General features: G+C 58.3%; 1 protein-coding gene and 3 non-coding genes across 4 annotated transcripts in view; 3 read left to right on the top strand and 1 right to left on the bottom strand.

Annotated features, from left to right (window-relative positions):
* LOC120375400 (zinc finger protein 850-like) overlaps nucleotides 1-22498 on the top strand; it is a gene marked incomplete at both ends in the record, with an annotated part of 188503 nt that overhangs the window by 139762 nt on the left and 26243 nt on the right. The gene's annotated exons all lie outside the window — the stretch shown is intronic.
* TRNAS-AGA lies at nucleotides 10358-10439 on the bottom strand. Its single transcript has one exon. It is a non-coding gene; the product is annotated as a tRNA-Ser (tRNA).
* Nucleotides 16250-16322, top strand: TRNAR-CCG. The gene has a single exon. It is a non-coding gene; the product is annotated as a tRNA-Arg (tRNA).
* TRNAN-GUU lies at nucleotides 21987-22060 on the top strand. Its single transcript has one exon. It is a non-coding gene; the product is annotated as a tRNA-Asn (tRNA).

The raw sequence follows: 22498 nt of genomic DNA, 5'->3' as shown, positions 1-22498 counted from the left end.
CTGGGGGCGGGGCTGGCGGGAGGGTCACGGCGGGGAGGTGAAGCCCTTTCACTCCGCGCTGCCTCTGCCCGGGATTCGAATCCCAACGGCCGCAGCGCGCGCCCGGTGGGGAGGGGCAGCGAAGCCTCGGGGGGAGGGAACCGGGGCCTCCCCCCACGCGCCGAGTCTCTGTCCCGCGCTCTCTCCGCCAATCAGGGAGCGGGGAGGGGCGCGGCGAAGTGACGAGCTACGGCCCCTCCTCCAATAGAGGCCGCCTGTGAGAGAGAGAGAGAGAGAGAGAGAGAGAGAGAACTACACTTCCCAGAGTGCACCGGGAGGGGGCGTTGTCTGAGCAACCGGCCCGTCACTTCCGCTCTGAGACGAGCCAGGAACTACAACTCCCAGCCTGCCCCGGGGCGCCTCCGTCCTCTCCAGCCCAGGTGAGGGCGGGTCCCTGGGTCAACCTGACACCTCCCCCCCCCCAACGCAACCCGTCATCCCCGCCCCGCCCCCCAGAGAGCCCCGGCCCCGCCCCCCTCCGGCGCCTGAGGCGACTCGCGTGTCCCGGGATCTTGGCCCAGCCCCCCCCCGCGCAGGAACGTGCTGCGCCGCTTCGCCCCTTTCACCCCCCGGCACAAAGCAGCGGGGGCGGGAGCGCGCGGGGGCGAAGCTCCGCCGCCGAAACGCCGCCCCGCCCCAACCCCTGGACTGGATCCCCGTGTCCGCCCCGCGGGATGTTCCCGGCGCCCCTTGTAACCCCGGCTGCGTGTGAGCGGGTCTGGGTGGGTCCGCCGCCCTGGCACCGGCCGCGTGTCACCCCCGACTCCCGCTGCCCCCAGCCCCGCCCCCTCCCGGGGAGCCTGGCTCCAAACACCGCTGCAGGGACAGTGTCACCCCGGACAGACCCGCCCCGGCCGGAATGAGTCCTTCCCGAGCCCCCTGCCCCGTGCTTCCCAGCCCCCGCCCCGCTGAGCCCGCCCCAAAGCCCTGCCCCTTTCCCGAAAGCCCTGCCCCCGCTGTGTTCATCCCCAAAGCCCTGCCCCTTTCCTGAAAGCCCTGCCCCTGCTGTGTTCATCCCCAAAGCCCTGCCCCTTTCCTGAAAGCCCTGCCCCCGCTGAGTTCATCCCCAAAGCCCTGCCCCTGACCCCTTTCCCCAAAGCCCTGCCCCGCTGAGTTCATCCCCAAAGCCCTGCCCCTTTCCCAAAGCCCTGCCCCCTGCTGTGTTCATCCCCAAAGCCCTGCCCCTTTCCCTGAAAGCCCTGCCCCCGCTGAGTTCATCCCCAAAGCCCTGCCCCTTTCCCAAAGCCCTGCCCCCGCTGTGTTCATCCCCAAAGCCCTGCCCCTTTCCCCAAAGCCCTGCCCCCGCTGTGTTCATCCCCAAAGCCCTGCCCCTTTCCCCAAAGCCCTGCCCCCGCTGAGTTCATCCCCAAAGCCCTGCCCCTTTCCCAAAGCCCTGCCCCCGCTGTGTTCATCCCCAAAGCCCTGCCCCTTTCCCTGAAAGCCCTGCCCCCGCTGTGTTCATCCCCAAAGCCCTGCCCCTTTCCCTGAAAGCCCTGCCCCCCCGCTGTGTTCATCCCCAAAGCCCTGCCCCTTTCCCTGAAAGCCCTGCCCCCGCTGTGTTCATCCCCAAAGCCCTGCCCCTTTCCTGAAAGCCCTGCCCCCGCTGTGTTCATCCCCAAAGCCCTGCCCCTTTCCCAAAGCCCTGCCCCTGCTGAGTTCATCCCCAAAGCCCTGCCCCTGACCCCTTTCCCCAAAGCCCTGCCCCCGCTGAGTTCATCCCCAAAGCCCTGCCCCTTTCCCCAAAGCCCTGCCCCCGCTGTGTTCATCCCCAAAGCCCTGCCCCTTTCCCCAAAGCCCTGCCCCCCGCTGTGTTCATCCCCAAAGCCCTGCCCCTTTCCCCAAAGCCCTGCCCCCGCTGAGTTCATCCCCAAAGCCCTGCCCCTTTCCCCAAAGCCCTGCCCCCGCTGTGTTCATCCCCCAAAGCCCTGCCCCTTTCCTGAAAGCCCTGCCCCCCGCTGTGTTCATCCCCAAAGCCCTGCCCCTTTCCTGAAAGCCCTGCCCCCGCTGAGTTCATCCCCAAAGCCCTGCCCCTGACCCCTTTCCCAAAGCCCTGCCCCCGCTGAGTTCATCCCCAAAGCCCTGCCCCTTTCCCCAAAGCCCTGCCCCCGCTGTGTTCATCCCCAAAGCCCTGCCCCTTTCCCTGAAAGCCCTGCCCCCTGCTGAGTTCATCCCCCAAAGCCCTGCCCCGGACCCCCTTTCCCCAAAGCCCTGCCCCCGCTGTGTTCATCCCCAAAGCCCTGCCCCTTTCCTGAAAGCCCTGCCCCCGCTGTGTTCATCCCCAAAGCCCTGCCCCTTTCCTGAAAGCCCTGCCCCCTGCTGAGTTCATCCCCAAAGCCCTGCCCCGGACCCCTTTCCCCAAAGCCCTGCCCCCGCTGTGTTCATCCCCAAAGCCCTGCCCCTTTCCTGAAAGCCCTGCCCCCTGCTGAGTTCATCCCCAAAGCCCTGCCCCCGGACCCCCTTTCCCCAAAGCCCTGCCCCGCTGTGTTCACCCCCTGACTCCCGCTGCACCTGGCCCCGCCCCTCCCGGGGAGCCCGGCTCCAAACACCCGCTGCAGGGACAGTGACACCCCTGACAGACCTGCCCCGGCCGGAATGAGCCCTGCTCCTTCCCGAGCCCCCTGCCCCGTGCTTCCCCAGCCCCGCCCCCGCTGTGCCCGCCCCAAAGCCCTGCCCCTGCCCCCGCTATGCCCCCTGCCCCCGCTGTGCCCGCCCCCAAAGCCCTGCCCCTGCCCCTGCTGTGCCTGCCCCCAAAGCCCTGCCCCTGCCCCTGCTGTGCCCGCCCCCAAAGCCCTGCCCTGCCCCGCTGTGCCTGCCCCCCAAAGCCCTGCCCTGCCCCCTGCTGTGCCTGCCCCCAAAGCCCTGCCCCTGCCCCCTGCTGTGCCTGCCCCCAAAGCCCTGCCCCTGCCCCCCTGCTGTGCCCGCCCCTAAGCCCTGCCCTGCCCCCTCGCTGTGCCTGCCCCTTCCCCAAAGCCCTGACCCCTCGCTGTGCCTGCCCCAAAGCCCTGCCCCTGCCCCCGCTGTGCCTGCCCCAAAGCCCTGCCCTGCCCCCCGCTGTGCCCGCCCCTAAAGCCCTGCCCCTGCCCCCTCGCTGTGCCTGCCCTTCCCAAAGCCCCGACCCCTCGCTGTGCCTGCCCCCAAAGCCCTGCCCCTGCCCCCTGTGCTCCACCCTTCCCCAAAGCCCTGCCCCTGCCCCTGCTGTGACCACCCCTTCCCCAAAGCCCTGACCCCTCGCTGTGCCTGCCCCCAAAGCCCTGCCCCTGCCCCCGCTGTGCCCGCCCCAAAGCCCTGCCCCTGCCCCTGCTGTGCCTGCCCCCAAAGCCCTGCCCCTGCCCCCTGCTGTGCCCACCCCAAAGCCCTGCCCCTGCCCCCTGCTGTGCCTGCCCCAAAGCCCTGCCCCTGCCCCCACTGTGCCCGCCCCTAAAGCCCTGCCCTGCCCCTCGCTGTGCCTGCCCCTTCCCCCAAAGCCCCGACCCCCTCGCTGTGCCTGCCCCAAAGCCCTGCCCCTGCCCCCCACTGTGCCCACCCCTTCCCCAAAGCCCTGCCCCTGCCCCTGCTGTGACCACCCTTCCCCAAAGCCCTGACCCCCTCGCTGTGCCTGCCCCCAAAGCCCTGCCCCTGCCCCCGCTGTGCCCGCCCCCAAAGCCCTGCCCCAGCCCCCTGCTGTGCCTGCCCCCAAAGCCCTGCCCCTGCCCCTCGCTGTGCCCACCCCAAAGCCCTGCCCCTGCCCCTGCTGTGCCTGCCCCCAAAGCCCTGCCCTGCCCCCACTGTGCCCGCCCCTAAAGCCCTGCCCCTGCCCCCGCTGTGCCTGCCCCTTCCCCAAAGCCCTGCCCCTGCCCCCTGCAGTGCCTGCCCCAAAGCCCTGCCCTGCCCCCTGCTGTGCCTGCCCCCAAAGCCCTGCCCTGCCCCCGCTGTGCCCGCCCCTAAAGCCCTGCCCCTGCCCCCTCGCTGTGCCTGCCCCTTCCCCCAAAGCCCAGCCCCAGCCCCTCGCTGTGCCCGCCCCCAAAGCCCTGCCCCTGCCCCCTGCTGTGCCTGCCCCAAAGCCCTGCCCCTGCCCCTCGCTGTGCCTGCCCCCAAAGCCCTGCCCCTGCCCCCGCTGTGACCGCCTTCCCCAAAGCCCCGACCCCTCGCTGTGCCTGCCCCCAAAGCCCTGCCCTGCCCCGCTGTGCCCGCCCCAAAGCCCTGCCCCTGCCCCCACTGTGTTTGCCCCAAAGCCCTGCCCCTGCCCCCGGCTGTGCCTGCCCACCAAAGCCCTGCCCCTGCCCCCGCTGTGCCCGCCCCTAAAGCCCTGCCCCTGCCCCTGCCCCTCGCTGTGCCTGCCCTTCCCCAAAGCCCTGCCCCTGCCCCCGCTGTGCCTGCCCCCAAAGCCCTGCCCCTGCCCCCGCTGTGCCTGCCCCCAAAGCCCTGCCCCTGCCCCCCTGTGCCCGCCCGCCAAAGCCCCGACCCTCCTCGCTGCCCGCCCCTTCCCCAAAGCCCCGACCCCTCGCTGTGCCTGCCCCCAAAGCCCTGCCCCCGCTGTGCCCACCCCCAAAGCCCTGCCCCTCTCTGTGCCTGCCACTGCACCCCCACTGTGCCCTTCCCCAAAGGCCTGCCCTGCCCTGCCCCTGCCCCCTTCCCCTAAAGCCCTGCCCCCGCTGTCCCCATCCCCAAAACCCTGCCCCTTGCTCTGCCTGCCCCCAAAGCCCCGCCTCCTTCCCCAAAGTTCTGCCCCTCACATTGCCGCTAGACCCCACCCCTGCACCACCTGTTCCCTCTAATCCCTGTCCCTGCATCGCCCCTTCCCCCGAGACCCCCCCCACATGTTTACCCTTTGCCCCCAGATCCCCCCCTCACACCGCCTCTTCCCCAAGTCCCCAGTGTCACACTGCCCATTTCCCCTGAGTCCCGCCCCACACTGCCCCTTCCCCACCCCTGCACCACCCATTCACCCGAGACCCCGCCTCCCACTGCTCCTTCTCCTGAGACCCCGCCCCTGCACCACCCAGTAGCAGGCCAGACCCCGCGGGGCGGGAGGGGGAGAAACATGCTGTGCCCTGCCACAGACTTCCCGAGTGTCCTTGGGCACATCACTCAGCCTCTCTGGGCCTCAGTTCTCCTATCCAGGAAATGGGGCTGGTGGCGCTTCCCGCCCTCGCCCGAGCTGGGAAGAGAACTACCCTGTGAATTAGGAAGATGCTCCCAGTCCCCCTGCTCTCACCTCTAGACCCCCCTCTGCTCCCAGAGCCAGGGATAGAATCCAGAGGTCCTGGTACCCAGCCGCCTCCCTGCTCTGACCACTAGACCCCACTCCCCTTTTAGGCTCACTGCCTTTTCTATCCTCCCAGCCCACCTGTCCATCCCTTTGCTGCAGGTTTCTGGGGTGTCACCCCTGCTCTGCATTCCCCCAGTGCAGCCCCAGGCCTTTCTTCCCCCAACCACACATCCTCTCCCCCTCGTGCTGAATCATCTGCTTGGCCCCCTGCTCCCTCTCGGGGCGCGCTGTGCAGCGTGGCTGGGGATTGTGCAATGGCCGAGCACCAGGCAATGCAGAACGTAAACCACAGGCCCTGCCCCACCCCACCAGAGCTGCCTTCCAGGTGCATCGGAGCCCAGCACCCTGCACCTGTGCTTTCCTACCCCACAAGGGGTGAGCTGCAGTCCCCACCATGCTCTGCAGCAGAAAGAAGGGTCAAGCCAACCTGCCCATTTAGGATGGGGGAATCACCACCCTTTTTTCTGCACAGCCACTGACCATCAGCATGATTCCTCCTCCCTCCTGTGCCTCAGTGCAACTAAATCTCCACACCTAGACAGCCGGTCTGTCCGCTGCACCTCAATCCCCCATGCCTGAGCCCAGGGCCGCCCAGAGGATTCCAGAGGCCCGGGGTCTTCGGCGGCGGGTCCAGGAACGGAAGACGGAGTGGGACCCGCCGCTGAAGTGCAGCCCGGTCTTCGGCGGTAATTCGGCGGAGGGGGGCCCCGCCGCGGGTCTTCGGGGCACTTCGGCGGCGGGTCCCGGAACGGAAGGGCTCCCCGCCGCCGAATTACCGCCAAAGACCGGGCTGCACTTCAGCGGCGGGTCCCACTCCGTCTTCGGCGGTAATTCGCCAGCGGGGGGTCCTTTCGACCCGGAGCGGAAGGACCCCCCGCCGGCGAGGACCGGGAGCGGCAGAAGCTCCTGCGCCTGGCCCCGCAAGAGTTTGCCGGGCACCCGGAGGAATGAGGACCCCGCCCAGGGGCCCCGAAATCCTGGTGGGGCCCCGTGGGCTCGGGGCCTGGGGCAAATTGCCCCTCTTGCCACCCCCTCTGGGCGGCCCTGCCTGAGCCTCCCTGCCAAAGCCCTGCACCTGGCTCCAGAGAATTGTCTCACATCTCGCTGGGAACTCAACTTCTTGTGCCCAGAGAGCAGGGGCGGCTCTACCTTTTTGGCTGCCCCAAGCAGTCATGCGCGGGAGGCGCCCCGGAGCCGCGGGAGCAGCGGACCTCCCACGGGCATGACTGCAGAGGGACCGCTGGTCGCGCGGCTCGGCTGGACCTCCCGCGGCTGCGGACGGTTCGCGGGTCCGGCGGCTCCGCTTGAGCTGCCGCAGTCATGCCTGCGGGAGGTCCAGCCGAGCCGCGGACGGCGCCTCCGCAGTCATGCCTGCGGCAGGTCCAGTCGTCCCGGGGCTCCGGTGGACCTCCCGCAGGCATGACTGCGGCAGGTCCGCCGGCCCAGCCTGCCGCCCCCCCCTGGCCGCAGGGGACGGGCTCGCAGCGGCAGGATGAGCTGGGGCCCCAGCCTTTTGCCGCCCCCTAGATTTTGCCACCCTAGGCACCAGCTTGTTTTGCTGGTGCCTAGAGCCGCCCCTGCCAGAGAGTCTCAGGCCCCCTCAGTAGATGACCTGAGTCTGAGAAACACAGTGTCCATCTTCTCTAAAGAAGTACTTGGAGAGGTTTTTCTCGTGTGACCATGTGGCCTAATAGATAAGACTTCTGATCAGGTGATTGAGGGTTCAAGTCCCTTGGTGGTTGTACTTGTGGTGGTTTTACCTTTGTGCTGAAAGTCCTGCTCCCTTCAGGGCTGGAACCTCTTCTTGGCTGCTCAGGCCAATGCTCTGGCTTCAGCTAGAGCCCCGGGAAGGAGTTGGGGGTTGGGTGTCACAAAGGCTGGGGCATGAGCCCCAGGTGCTTCCAGTCTCGCCTTTGCCCTTCCTGACTTGCCAAAGACAATGGGCGGCTGCCCGGGCTAGAGTGTGGAGCAGTTTCCCTCTTCCAAGTGTGCGCCTGTCCCTGTGCTGGAGGGTACTTGCTACATAGCGTCTTCGGAGCCTGGGTGTTTCTCTGCTTCTCGCCAGCTGGGGAAAAGCCTCTTGGGGTAAAATCTCCTGCCCCACTGCCAAAGTGAGCACCTGGAGTGGGAACGGTCAGAGGCCCCACCAGGGGGGCTGGCCCTGCTTTCCTACCGTCTTCTGGTGTTGGCCACAGAGCATCAGCAGCCGCCCCACATGCTGGTCTGTGGGTGGCCTTCAGTGGGTGTTTGGCATGGCAGGGAGCAGGCTGCCTTGGGGTCTTTGTCGCTGTCTGCTGGCCACACATAGGCATGGGCCTCCCCTCCTCTGAACAGCCAGAGTTAGTCTGTGCTTAGAAAGCAGAGACACAGGAGACTCAAGGCAAGAGGGTGAGAAAGATTGAGAAAGGACCTATGCAGACAGCCCACACTACAGGGACACTGCCTGGTTAAGGGATGTGGAGGCACCAAATTGCCCCAAGTTTCCTGGTGCCCTACGCAGCTGTGTACTGCTCCAGCGGGAACTCGATCCCCCGGCTGGCTGAGCCGGCCAGGAAAGCTGCCCCTGCCCCTGCTCCACCTCTTCCCCACAGCCTCCACCCCTGGTCTGCCCCCACCGCCCTCTTCCCACCCCTGCTCCACCCGAGCTACATCCCGGTGGACGGCAGGAGGGATCAGGCGCACCCGGCACTCAACGGGCGCTGGGAAGTGGAACGACCTGGCCCCAGCCTGCTCTGCTCCACCAGCTCCCAGCCACGCCACTGGTGAGTGCTGGGGGGTGTTTCCCCCCAACCCCCAAGTTCCAAGGCTGGGAGCAAAGTGCAGCGGGCTGGGGCCAGATCACTCCACTTCCCACTGCCCCATGAGTGTGGGGTCAGGCCTGCCCTGCAATTACTCGGCGGTGGGAAGTGGAGTGACCTGGCCCCAGCCTGCTCCGCTCTGCCAGCTCGGGCTGGGGGACGGGGGTGCCGTGTAGGGCACCAAAATGTCTAGGGACAACCCTGAATAGATCATTTTCCCACAGGCCGATGGCTGTTAGAATAGAGAGATTCAGGCTGCCTGCACAGGCCTAAACTTTAAGAACTGCAGTGTCAGACCTGGGAAGGGGGACACTGGGGAACAGACTCTGTCGGTCTATAGAGATCAGCCCGACTGGTGTGAAGGGCTTCGAAATCTGCTTGCTGGGAAACTAACCCCAGTAAACATCCCTTTGTCTGCGCTTCCGACTTCTGGTCTTTTGCTGTTTATCGATTGTGTGACAAGAGCCAGGGAAGTGGGCGGGGGAAGGGAAAGCCCTCTAACAATGGCTCCTTGCTCCTCTCCCTCCAGGCTCAGGGGTCAAGGATGGGCAGGACTCCAGGCTCTGCTTGAGGGATCCTGGCATAGGGGTTGGTGGGGGAGAAAGGATTGTAGATTCTGACCTGTGCTCTGGAGAGGAGGTAATAATTGAAGGGGGCATTTCTGCCTCCTCCCCTCCTCAGGGTCCCCTGGGCTGGAATTCTACATTCCACAGGGGCAAATGAGGGGGTGACACCATGTGGTCAAAGAAAATCAGTGCTCCAGGTGAGGCTTGAATTCACAACCTCAGCATAGCTCCTCTCAGCACTGCCCTAGAAGTACTGTGCGCTAACCAATTATGCCACTGGAGCACTTTTGAGGATTGTTTGGGAAATGAGCCTTTGCTGACAAGGTTTGTCTCTGTTCATATTTCACCTTCAGGTGTTATGTTGAGGGATCTTTAGTATATTTTTGGGAGGTTAATAACTATCTCCTCAACTTTATTTACTCAACTTAAAAATTGGTGTCACTTGATTTTTGCATCTCCCTGTGACAATACAACTGACACGTGTGGCTTTCTACTGGGGGTCATGATGTTAAAGTTGGGGAATTCAGTCTCTGTACTTCTGGGAGGGGGTGTTGCTTTTTTATAGCTGCCTCATGGCCAGGCACACCGGGCTGTTAGCTGCACCCACTGTCCTTGCCAGGGGCCCCTGCTGAACCCTGGGCGGCTGCACTGCAGTGCTGGGGTGACTCTGCAGGGGGAGAAGCTGCTGTGAAGCAATGTAGAGCAGGTGCAGGAAGGAGCCAGGGTCACTATTCACATTCTGAACTACACAATTTTCCAAATTTGGGAATAGATTCATAGATTCATAGACTTAAGGTCAGAAGCGACCATTATGATCATCTAGTCTGACCTCCTGCACAACACAGGCCACAGAATCTCACCCACCCACTCCTGTAACAAACCCCTAACCTATGTCTGAATTATTGAAGTCCTCAAATCATGGCTTAAAGACCTCAAGGTGCAGGGAATCCTCCAGCAAGTGACCCCGTGCCCCACGCTGCAGAGGAAAGCGAATGTCCGATAACAATTCTAAGGGGAAGGTGAATGCAGAGCAATGACACTGGAGATGCCCAGACCTGCAATGGGGGCAGCGTGGAAATTAATAATGGGAAGATCATTTGCGAAATTAGTCATCACTGACAAGCTTTGTCTCTGTTCCTATTTCACGCTATGGTGTTAGTTAGAGGAATCAGGACAGATTTTTTACTATATTAATTAAACACTTAATTTTATTTAACCAAGTCAAAAACTTAGTATCACTTATTTTTTCTCTGTCCTAGCAAGAATGAATTGAATGTTGTGACTTTCTGGAAAGTGCAGCGAGATTAAATGTGGGAAATTCAGTCTCTGTGTTTGTGAGCTGATGTTTTCCTCTCACAGGTCAGTGCCTGCATTGAAATACCCAGAGGGATCTAAGGGCTGGTGTATGCTGGGCACTGAACTGGCAAAGCGATGTCTCCCAGTGTGTGACCCCCCCACAAACCCATATAGTTAAAGTGACCTAATCCCGGGTTAGATAGTGCTAAAGAAAAGGAAGAATTGTTCTGTCCATGTAGCTATTACAGGGATGGGAAAATCCCTCCAGTCACTGTCTACTCCAAAGTGCTATAGCAGTCCCACAGCAGCGTTTTAAGTGTAGACAGAGTGAAACTAGATTTATCTCCAGTTGGCACCGTGGATGCTCAGGCACTAAGACTACAATAATAACAACAGCAGCGCAGCGCTTACGTAGTTGGCAGGATTTGAACCTGCGCAGGGAGACCCCAATGGATTTCTAGTCCATCGCCTTAACCACTCAGCCACAACTACCTGATGTGCATCCATTTCACTGCATGATGATTTTGTTCTCACTGAATTGTCACTTCAAATTGTTTGCTCAGACCAGCTTCCCCAGCACACTCACGGCTGCCCATCAGTGTAAGTGTGTCCGTGGGTGAACAGCGAGAATTCCTGCCCATTTCCCTTCCGGCTGGAGCAGGATGGGAGTGTGTTTGTGTGAACGACATTGCTGTAGATTGTTGTTCATTCCCCACTCTGACAATTCAGACAGTCCCTTTCCTAGTCAAATCTCCAGCACATCGTTCCAATAGCAGGGGGCAGGATTTCTCTGGGGCACTGAAATTTTTCAGGGGGCTGGTGCATGAACTCAGCCTTGCATTCCACCCTTGATGTTTCATGGACTAACAACAGCAGCAGAAAGAAAGAGCGGAGCCAATATCTCCCTGGCAGGGATGCAGGTGCCATGACCCCTCTGTCTGACCGTCACCATTGCAGGAGAAAAAGGTTCACTGTCATCGAATGCCCTGGCTCAGACCAGAGACACAGGGAGGTTTTGCTGTTTATGGATCTGTGCAAAGGAAATTGTTTCTCTGTGTGAAACTGAGGTCAGAAATGAAATGCCCACATGGTGGCCCAATGCTCTAGGGAATGTGGGTGAAGGACTCGGGCTGAGAAATGATTTAACAGGGGTTTGTTTCAATTTATTGCCCTGATTAAAATCTATGGCTAAAAGGCAGCCACTGTTGTTAGTACTTGTACCTGTGTAGGGACACCCCAGTGGGTGTCAAGTCCATTGTCTTCACCAGGGGCAGTCGATTATTTTAGCAAAGTACAAATTTCTTGGTCAAGGCCTAGGCTCCAGAGAAAACAATACACTGCTGATAAGAAGAAGTACATCAAAAGATTTTGCAGCCGCCATGGGCATAACTATGATGTGTCGTGTTTCACTCTTTATACCTGGCTCCACCTCCTTTCCCTTTGGCCTTGTAGTTGACCAAGGGCAAAGCTGAACATCTCCTCAGATACCAGGGAGTGTTTCTGTCCATTCCTGCAAGCTACACAGGGGTTTGATGTTGCTGCTTTCAATCCTCTGGCTCTGCCGGGATAAGGAACAATTCAGGCTGTCACTGAACTGAAGGAGGAAGATCAGATTTTGACAGGCAGAGGGACGCCTCCTCTTAAAGGTGTTTGTCTGGCTGGCAGTCCTGGTTCCCAGGTCTCGCCCGTGGGGCTCCAGCAGTTTTGGGACCGGGTCACTCCCTTGGCCCCACCTGCCACCCCCAGGCGCTCCCCCCCAGGGTCCCGTCAGTGCAGCGGAGCTGAGCAGCATCTGCCTGCTCGCTCCAGTGGCTGCCGGCCCCCACCCCGAGCCCCTGCAGCCAATGGGACACTGTGGGGTGATGCCTGGGGCAGCAGCACCGGAGGCCCCCAGCCTGCCCTGCCTTGGAGCCGCAGGTAAGTGCTGCATCCTTGACCCCTCCCTGAGCCTGCACTGCCAGCCCCTCCCACATACCTCTTCCCTCCCAAACTCCCTCCCAGAGCCTGCACCCCCTCCCCTTCCCACATGTCCCCTCCCGCCTGCCCCCAAGCTCCCGCCCAGAGTCTGCAACCCCCCCCTCCTCCTGTTCCTGCTACCCCCTGCCCCAGCCCAGAGCCTGCACCCTGCACCCAAACTCCATCCCAGAGCCTGCACCCCAGAACCCCTCCCCCACCCAAACTCCCTCCCAGAGACCAGCCTCTCACCCCTTCTGCACCCAAACTCCCCCCAGAGCCTGCACCCCAATCCCCAGCCCCAACCCAGGGCCTGCACCCTAGATCTCCTCCCCCCACCCAAACTTCCTCCCAGAGCCTTAGGCAGGTGAGGGGCAGAGTTTTGGGGGATGGGTTCTGGGCAGTATGAGTGACATTATTGGCCCATGGGAGGATTAGAGGACTGGCACTGGCCCTGTTCTGGGCTATACAGGACACTCTTTGTTGAGAGTATAGATCAGCGGTTGAATGTTTCCCTGCATGATAATGGGTTCCTAATGCCCTCCCTGGTCAGAGCTCCAGCACCTTCTGTACTCGTGAAGAACAAGACTCCAGCCCCATCCTTCTTCCCTGGCCGAGGACCAGAGAGATGGGCCCTTCCACCAATCACCCTCTGCCCATCATCCTATCCCAGTCATGACCTCCAGCCTCACAGCTCTGCTGGTGCCCCTCACTCCTGACCTGCAGCCCCCTGGGCTTCCCCCAGCTCTCATGGTGCCCCTCATTCCCGACCCGCAGCCCCTGCTATCCCAGTCCTGACCTCCGGACTCATAGCTCTGCTGGTGCCCCTCACTCCTGACCCACAGCCCCTGCTATCCCAGTCCTGACCTCCAGACTCACAGCTCTGCTGGTGCCCCTCACTCCCGACCCGCAGCCCCTGCTATCCCAGTCCTGACCTCCAGAATCACAGCTCTGCTGGTGCCCCTCACTCCCGACCCACAGCGCCCTGGGCTTCCCCCAGCTGTACCGGTGCCCCTCACTCCCGAACTGCAGCCCCCTGGGCTCCCACTGAGCTCTGCAGTCACTGCGCTACTGGTGCCCCTCACTCCCGACCCGCAGCCCCTGCTATCCCAGTCCTGACCTCCAGATTGACAGCTCTGCTGATGCCTCTCACTCCCGACCTGCAGCCCCTGTAAAACTGATGAATGAAATTGTTTTTAATTGTTCAGTTTATCCATGTAACTTCTGTTCACCATTCACTACACTTGGCTATATTGTAACTTCTGTTCACTGTTTGCCATATTGTAATTCAAACCCCGTTTTAAAACGCTCACTTCATTTTGTAATAGCTTCCTCCAACCTTCATTTTTGCAAACCCTGCTGTACTCTTATTAGTTTAGGTTAGATGTGTGACTGAGGCATGTGTGGATGATGGAATCAACCTCCAGCCCCAGCCTGTCCTGATGAAACAGAGTTCAAACCCCACCGGCTGAAGATGCAGACAAGAGCCCTAACAAAGTAAGAAGAGGCCACCCTAAAAAGAAAAGGTCCAATAGAAGGAAGATCAAAGTCAGGTCCCAGGCTGAAAGTCGCCTGCAATTGACGGGTGATCAATCACCAAACCCAGAGGCAGTGACACAGCAAGACCTACAGACTCTGGATTCAAACTAAAGCCTAAAAAAGGATGGGTGAGATGGGAGACTTTGGAGGGTAACATTCTGCTGCCAACATGGAAGGACGTCGGTGCAGGCCCAACAGAGACCCAGCTCGTCCTCGTGCCCGGCTTTCCTGGCCAGTTACCGCCACAAGCTACGAACCCAAGCTGCAAACTCAAGTCACAAACTCAAGCTGTGTTCAGAACTGGTAACTATGCAGCAGCTGCAGAACATCTGATGGGTGTTTGTGTGTGTGTGTGTGTATAGGTATTAAGTATAATGTGTGTGTGTAAGGATTAAAATATTAGTTATTGGTCATAAATCGCACTGTTCTCATAATAAATGTGGCGTCTTTGTCTTGCCCCTGAAAAGATCCTGTGTAGCTTTGTCTGTCCAACACTTGTGGCTTGTCCGGGCAGGCTCCAAGCAGGGGACACCAGGAGCTGCAGGGTGGCTGCCCCCCAACACCACAGCAGGGCGGCCAGAAGCAGCAGCAGCAGCGAGGTCATAGGGGGTGGGGCGCTGCCATGCAGGGCCCGTGTCCCACTCTCTGGGGCTCCACTCCCTCTGGGGCTACCCTGCCCCGGCTCCTCAGCCTCCTGCCGGGACAGTCCCCCGGCTCTGCCCTCCCAGGTCCCAGCTGGTCCTGGAGGCGGGAGCCCTGGCTGGGGGGACCCTGGGCTGAGGCCTGGCCCGGGAGCCCCACTGCTACCCCGACCCTGCCAGCGCCCGACCAGCTGGAGGCGAGGGGGGAGCGGGCATTCAGCACTGGTGGGGGGGGGTGCCCAGGGCCGGGGCAGTAGGGGTGTGGGTGGGGTCGGGGGGAGAGCCCAGCACTGGGGCAGCAGAGGGTGTGGGGGGGCACAGGTGGGAGGGGGGTGAGAGCCCAGGGCTGGGGTGGGGGGCAGCCAAAAATTTTATTTGCTTGGGGCGGCAGAACGCCTGGAGCCAGCCCTGCAGGTGGGCTGGAAGCCCCCATGCTGTTGTCCTGCTGGGGAGCTCAAAGCCAGGTACTTGCCTCAGGTAAAGGAGCTTCCAGAGTAAAGTGACCATACATACTGGTTTTACCAGTACAGTACTGGTTTTTTGAACATTGGTCTGGTTAGTCATGAGATGTAACCAGTACAGTTTAGGACTACAAAATCAAAAATTATTAACTTATCAAAAGATTGAGTACATCAAATCAATCCTTGATAAACCAGCCTAAATCAATTTTATTAATTTATCCTAGTTTTAGTTTTAGTTTACACGATGGTTCTCGTTGTTGGATCTCGGCAATACTCAGCATTCAGCACACGCACTCTCACTATATTGTGGCCACGGCGACTCTTCGATAATACTCCCACGCATTACATACAGCCCGACCGTGGGAACTCAATGATGACGTCATCACACAGAGCCCGCCAAAATCGACCAATTTTAAATGTCCTGGTTTTAAATTCGAAAAAAATGGACACCTTATTCCAGAGGACAAGCTGCCCCTGCACGAAGAGGGATAAAAGTACCTGTCAAAGCCTGGTATTGAACCAGGGACCTTTAGATTGTCAATCCAATGCTCATGCAACTGAACAAAATTTCTGTGTATGATGCTTTTCTGGCCGGGATGTTTTTGCAGCAGTTGCACACAAAAAGGACGTCATTGTGAGCGGCCCGTGAAGACAAGACTCGCTTTTGCCTGCCTTGCTCAGCTTGACTTGCTGCCTCACCCCGTTCCTGCCCTAGTGCCCGGGTTGACCTGGCGGTGGAAGGGGACTCGGGGCCAGTGGTGCAGGGAGGAGGTTGAGCTGGACCCTGAGCTAGACTAGACCCTGGCGGTGAGAGTCTGGCCACCACTTGCCGCCCCACCCTGTTGTCCTGGCTTCCCCCACTGGGCGTCATTTCTGGAGGGAAGTGGGGCTTCTGCCTCCCCTCCCCGATTTTCACACCGCAGAGGAGTGCGAACAGGAAAACGAACGGCTGCTCCACACCCCCACCGGAGGAACCCGGCGCCCTTAGCTGCTCCCCTCGCTCCCCCCCAGCCATGCTACTGAGTGGAAGCATCCTGTGCCCATCACACAGAGCTCGATTAATCAAAACCCTCTTCTGCCAGCACCAGGCCTCCTGCTTCTTACACTGGGCCTGCAAGCGAGGGGGCGGCTGGCACAGCACCAAGAGTCTAACCTGTGAGGCAGGAGGCGGCTGACGCCCGCAGCCTCCTGGGGAGCTCCCAGAAGTTATTAAGGGACAGAGACTCCTCAATGCCCTTAGTAACAAGGGTTTGGGGGTCACCGAGGCCAGTGAGGGGGTCACTATGTCGGCCCTATAACCCTGGGTGTCAGGTCACTGTGCAGCTTTGATCTAGAGCTCGGATCCCAACAACCGACCAGCAGCCCACAGCCTCCCCCTGGGTCTGCCCCACCTGGTTACTCCTTACAGGCCGACCTTACCCCCCTTCCAGCCCCGGATTCGCCCCCTAATCATCCTACTGCCACTCAGAGCCACAGCCGTGGAGGTGCTGACGGAGGGAGGGGTGACGCTAGGGTGGGGTTCTTCTCTAAAGATGGCTGGCAGAAAGGTGGTGCTCAGCTCTGTCAGCGACCTGCCCAGTTGCCTCGCTGCCAGGGGGTGCAGACATTTCTCTAAGGCACATAAAGGGGCTATTTAGTGTTGAAGCAAATGTGAGGAATGTGCATTTATGAGAGGAAATTTCCATCTCTTCAACAGTTGTACACCAGGGCTCCAGTGGCCTAATGGATAAGGCATTGGCTTCCGAAGCCAGAGATTGTGGGTTCAAGTCCCATCTGGGGTGAAGATCTACGTCTTTCCTCTATATTGCAAGGAAAGGGCCTTATTTTCAACCAGGAAGCTGGGAGATGTTTCTTTGTTTGAGCACAAAGTCCTGGATCTTGGGAACAATCACCAAGGATATTAGAAGGCTCAGTCTGGTGACCTAATGGATGCAACCACACCCCCCCAGCCCAGGGCAGCCCCATCTGAGAACCAGGATCCATGGAGCAACATTCCCCTCCTGCCCTGACAGGTGGGCTGTGCAGATGATGGTGGAGGGCAGCAGGATGGGAGGTTGCAGTAGCGCTGCCTGGGCTGTATCTGCGCCAAGGATAAATGGAAGGGGTCATGCAGCCTGTGCCTGACACTCCACAGTGCTACATTCACTCCAGGAACAAGTCAAATCCTGCACCAAGGGTGGTGAATTCCCATGTGAGCACACAGTGCCCCTGTCCACCACACATGCTGCACACACATCAACTGCAGCAAAAGAGACACAAACTGCACACGGAGGAGACAGCTGGTTTGTTTCCAGGTTGCTTTTATTTCCAAAAGTACTGAGGTGTGATCTCTCTTCTTTTTCCATAGGCAGAAACGCAATGGAGGAGAATCTCACATCCCTGAGCTGCCAGGTGACAGTGGCAGGAGGAAAACGCACTGCAATGAAATTTAAAAAACACTCATAAATAATTTAACAATGAGAAGTAATTAAATTAAAAAAAATCCAATGGACACACATGCTGGTGGCTTGTTCCCACCCCAGAGAGCGAGGGGCAGGGAGTGTGTGAAAGGCAGGTAGTTAAGTCTGAGAGAGCATTTTCATATTTCATACAAGTTAAACAAATTATAGCAGACAGCTACAAAATACTCCATTTGGTAACATCAATACAGAATATATAAATCTACAAGCAGTACAGCCATACACAGGGTGTCCACTTAATACCAGAGTTCCCACGGCCAAATAGCTGGAAGTGCCTTCACAGTCACTGCTAAACGAAACAACATTGTGCAGATCCAAGAGCAGCCCTGCTGTGCCGTGAGGAAGCCTGCAGGAGACGCAGCAAATCAATCTATGATTCTGTGCTTCTGCTTAGTAGTTACCAAGTGTGATCAATGGAAGCGGGGGGGAGGGTTGCTCCCTTTTTTGGACACCCAGCCAGCCAGTAGCTATAAAATCTCTCAGAGGCCTGGTCTACACTATGACTTTAGGTTGAATTCAGCAGCGTTACCTCGATTTAACCCTGGACCCATCCACACGACAAAGCCCTTTTTTTCAAATTAAAGGGCTCTTTAAATCGATTTCTTTACTCCACCTCCGACGAGGGGATTAGCACTGAACTCAGCCTCGCCTGGTCGAATTTAGGGTAGTGGTGTACACAATTTGAAGGTATTAGCCTCCAGAGCTATCCCAGAGTGCTCCATTGTGACCGCTCTGGACAGCACTCTCAACTCAGATGCACTGGCCAGATAGACAGGAAAAGGCCTGCAAACTTCTTAATTTCGTTTCCTGTTTGGCCAGTGTAGTCTGCTGATCAGCACAGGTGACCATGCAGAGCTCATCAGCATGATGTGCACATTGCCGGGGCACATTGCCCAGCCCATACTTTGTGAGAAGTCTATGACCATGTCTATGTCCTCATCACTCTTGTCACCGCACTGCTGTCGCCTCCTTGCCTGGTTTTGCTTTTGCAGCTTCTGGTTCTGCACTGAGAAAAGGTGTGAAACAATTGTCTGCCATTGCTCTAATGGAGGGAGGGGCGACTGACGGCATGGCTTACAGGGAATTAAAATCAACAAAAGGGGTGGCTTTGCATCAAGAAGAAACACAAACAACTGTCACACAGAATGGCCCCCTCAAGGATTGAACTCAAAACCGTGGGTTTAGCAGGCCGTTGATTTCACAAAACAAATCAGGTCAATTTCTTGTTTTGATCCATCTAGCTTTTACATTTTAGGCTGGTAGCAAACGGGGCAGTACAACTGCTAGCCATCGTCCTCTCCTGGTTGCTTGGCAGAAGATGGGAATGAGCTGGCTGAGTCACTCCCTTGTCTGCCCAGGCACCCCAACTGATCTCACTGAGATCAGCTAAAAGAGCACCTAGGAGTACAATGACAATGGCTACCAATCATAATGCACCTTCTGCTGCCAAAAGACAATGAGCTGCTGCTGTGTAGCAATGCAGTTCCATGTCTGCCAGACCCCAGGAGACGTACGGTGTGACGGTGAGCTGAGCGGGCTCCATGCTTGCCGTGGTATGGCGTCTGCTCAGGTAACCCAGGAAAAAAGGTGCGAAATGATTGTCTGCTGTTGCTTTCACGGAGGGAGGGAGGGAGGGAGGGCGAGGAGGGTCTGATGACATGTACCCAGAATCACCCGCGACACTGTTTTTGCCCCATCAGGCATTGGGATCTCAACCCAGAATCCCAATGGACAGCGGAGATTGTGGGATAGCTACCCACAGCTACCCAAATTGCAACGCTCCAGAAGTTGACGCTCCCTTGGTACTGTGGATGCAGTCCAGTGACTTAATGCACTTAGAGCCCTTTGTGTTGGGACACACACAATCGACTGTATGAAAACAATTCCTAAAAAACCCACTTCTATAAATTTGACCTAATTTCATAGTGTAGATAGACCCCAAGACACTTGATCACACCATGGATAGGCTAAGAGACTACTTACACTTTTGCCTGGTTTACACTGGGGGAAGGGTGGGGGAACAGGGTCAATGTAAAACACAAAACTTCAGCTACAAGAATAGTGTAGCTGAAGTTGATATATCTTATTGTAACTTACCTCCTGCCCTCACGGCACAGGATTGACAGGTGGGCCCCCCCCATCCACTCCACTGCCCTCCCCTCCCACCCTGCTAAAGTTGCAGAATCAACAGGAGCATATTTGGTGATTGATTTACTACCTGCAGACAAAAGACAATAAATCAAAGTCCAACAGATGACTTACTACCCAACAATTCAGTGAACAAAAGTAATATACCCTTGGATCTGGGCTCTAAAAAGCCAAAAAACAAGGCTGACACCCTTGGTTGTTACACAGCCTCTCTGCCCCCACTGCTTTCTACCTCGCCATGACGAGCTCCCAGACACGCACCAAACACCATTCACATGACTTTGAAAATTAGGTAACTAAGTGAGGATCACTTCCCTGAAATGACTCCAATTGAGGAGTTCAAAGCAAGAACCATTAACACAGAATGCTGTTCAGAGAGAAGTCTTTCAGCCTCCCTCCTCTCACTGGTTCCTCTCCTTCCTTCTGTTCAAAGACAGTTCCCTGTAGACTCCTACTTTACACAAACCCACCCACTGACCTGTGACTAGCAGTCTCTCACTGTTAACTCTTCCAGCAAAACGGACCAAAGAAAGTGTATGCGAGCGCTGTACCACAGCCCCATTGCTCTTTTCGGTTCCTTCCCACAGAACTTTCGCTCCATACCAGTCCAGTTCCTTGCTGTTGCTTGTCTATCCACTGCATGCATGTGCTATACCGTACCCTGAGCTGATGCCCGGCTTTTGTGCTCAATACAGCGAAGGAGACAGGCCGGCTCAAAGACACCTCCCTCCCACTTCCCTGTATGCTGTGCAAAGCTCTTGGCCTGCCTCATGCCTCGTCAGGAAAGCACGGCCATGCGGCCCAAGCCTGAGTCACGTCCGCGGCCTGGCCCGCCCCGCCCCGGCTGATGGCACGCAGAGCCACGCGAGTCAATGGCAGGTCGAGTCGGGAGCCTCGGCTCTTTCCCCTGACAGCCACACACACAGCGCTGCCTAGTGCCCCCAGAGCCTCCCTCGTGTTCTCCTGCAGCAGCCGCCTGCCGGTGTGGGTGGGAAAAGGGGACCAGGAAGCACTGCAGCCTCATTCCTGGACAGGAGGCCCTCGCCACGCCCAGGCCTGCCTCTTGCCTTCAGCCCAGGCAGCCAGAGGTGCCAGGGAGCTCCCTGGCAGGCCGCCGCTTCGCCTCAGCCACCTCTTGCCCCAGGCTCTTGGGGCTCTGCTGGTCACCAGCTCGCTTGAAGGCCCAGAGGGAAAAGAAACAAGCGCACGCGTAGCAGAGGATGGTTTCAATCCATCAACTTCTTGGTTATGGGCCCAGCACGCTCCCGCTGCGCCACTCTGCTGGTTCTTCACACCCTCCCCCTGCCACCTAGCCGCCACTATCCGGATTAGTGCCTTACACGCTCTCATGCTGGCAGGCAGATGCGCAGGCTGCTAGGCAGCTGCCCTGGTCACAGGATTTTACAGCTAGCTTCTACAGGGTAAAAAGGATCTATTTGGGGTTTGGACCCCATTGGGAGCTGGGTAGCTGAGTGCCGGAGACGGGAGCACTTCTTAAACTGTTTGCAGTTACGCTTGTGGGGGACAAGGTTCAGCCTTGGACCCGTGTCGGCAGCAGGCAAGCACCTCTGGCTCAATCGCCCCCCGCCATATTAGCAGACTAAAACGCGGAGCGAACGCACACGCCTTGCAAAGAAAGAGGAGCCGGGATCTCGAACAAAAGTCAGCATTTTATTAAGATGAGGTTCAAAGAAAAAAAAGTGTACGGTACAGAGTTTCGGCGTAGAAGTTTCTGGTGCTCAGGGAACAACGTACAGCTTACCCAAGGGGTGCAAAGTTCGGTTTAAAATGGGGTGGCGTAAGGAATACATAATCTGCAATAGCCCTGACTGGGGGTAAAAGGTTAACGTACAGCCACTGAGTTAGGAGGGTATGTTGTCCATATGAGGGCTACGTTCGGGTGTGGAGTATAACGAGCGGATACGACGATGAGGATGGATTGACCCGCGTTTGGCGAGTTTTAACGTTCGGTGTTTTGGAATCTTTGCCACAATCTCGTTGAAGCAGGGTCAGTATGAAGTCAACCCTGCCATCTGTTGGTGATGTGTTGTCAAGGCCTTTTGGGGCTGATGTCATTTGCATGGTTACACCCACCCCGGATTGCATGATGGGAGTGCTTGTCCAAACGGTCATTTCAGCTGCTGCGGGATCCCCAGTCTCTTTGTTATTGGGGCAGGAGTAATCCAGTGTATTTTCCTGTTGATTTTGGATCAAGGACAGAGTAACTGTACCTGGCATTTGAGGCCTGAGAGCGTCACGCTCGTCTTAAAAGTACTCACCATTAAGGGGTATGGGCAGCACGTGGCAGGAGGTAGAAATGGATGTTTGTTGGTCTCTTGCAGGTGCTGCTGATGTCCTTGTTGCTGTTCCTGGTGTGGAAAAAGAGGCGGTTTTGAATCTCTTAAAATTGTTGTTAGTGCTGCAGTTGCTCACCCTAAGCTTATGCCTTTAGATCTGTTTCACAGTGTATTTTGGTCCTGAGAGGTAAAAGGTGTGTTGTTAGGGAGTGAGATAGCAAAGGTTAGTTGCAGAAGTGCTGTGTGTGCCACAGAAGTCGTGTGCTCACCCCTCTGCTCGGGTCCAAGAGTCCAGTATTTGCATAAACCCACCCACTGATCTGTGACTAACAATCTCGCTCTGCTAACTCTTCCAGCAAAACAGGCCAAAAAAAGTGTATGCGAGCGCTGTACCACAGCCCCGGTGCTCTTTTCGGTTCCTTCCCACAGATCTTTCGCTCCATAGCAGTCCAGTTCCTTGCTGTTGCTTGGCTAACCACTGCATGCGTGTGCTATACTGTACCCTGAGCTGATTCCTGGCTTTTGTGCTCAATACAGCTGTGTCTCTGTGGCGCAATGGGTCAGCGCGTTCGGCTGTTAACCCAAAGGATGGTGGTTCGAGCCCACCCAGGGATGATGCTAATCCCGTGCTGCTTCCCTGAGGCCTGTGGGGGTGCCTCAAAGGTCCCATTTTGCTGCCTCTTGGCCTCAGTGCTTTCAGCTGGTGGTCCAAAGAGCGGGCTGGATGCCATTCAGAAACCCATCTGCCAGCAGCCGTGCTGGAGGCTCAGGCTTAATCCTCAAGGCCGAGCACAGAAACTTTCAGCCGGGAACATTTCGCTCCCTTCCCGCCTCCGCCCAAGCGGCAAGGGAGAAGCGGAGGAGACAGGCCGGCTCAAAGACGCCTCCCTCCCTCTTCCCTGTACGCTGTACAAAGCTCTTTGCCTGCTTCATGCCTCATCAGGAAAGCGCGGCCATGCGGCCCAAGCCTGAGTCACGTCCGCAGCCTGGCCCGCCCCGCCCCGGAAGGAACCCCCAAGGAACCCCAGGCTGGCAGAGGGCTGAGCAGGCTGG

This window comes from Mauremys reevesii, linkage group 12 (assembly GCF_016161935.1).
Source record: "Mauremys reevesii isolate NIE-2019 linkage group 12, ASM1616193v1, whole genome shotgun sequence".
Lineage (NCBI taxonomy): Eukaryota > Metazoa > Chordata > Testudines > Geoemydidae > Mauremys > Mauremys reevesii.
Note: the sequence above shows the minus strand (reverse complement) of the source record. Positions and strands in the feature narration are given on the sequence as shown.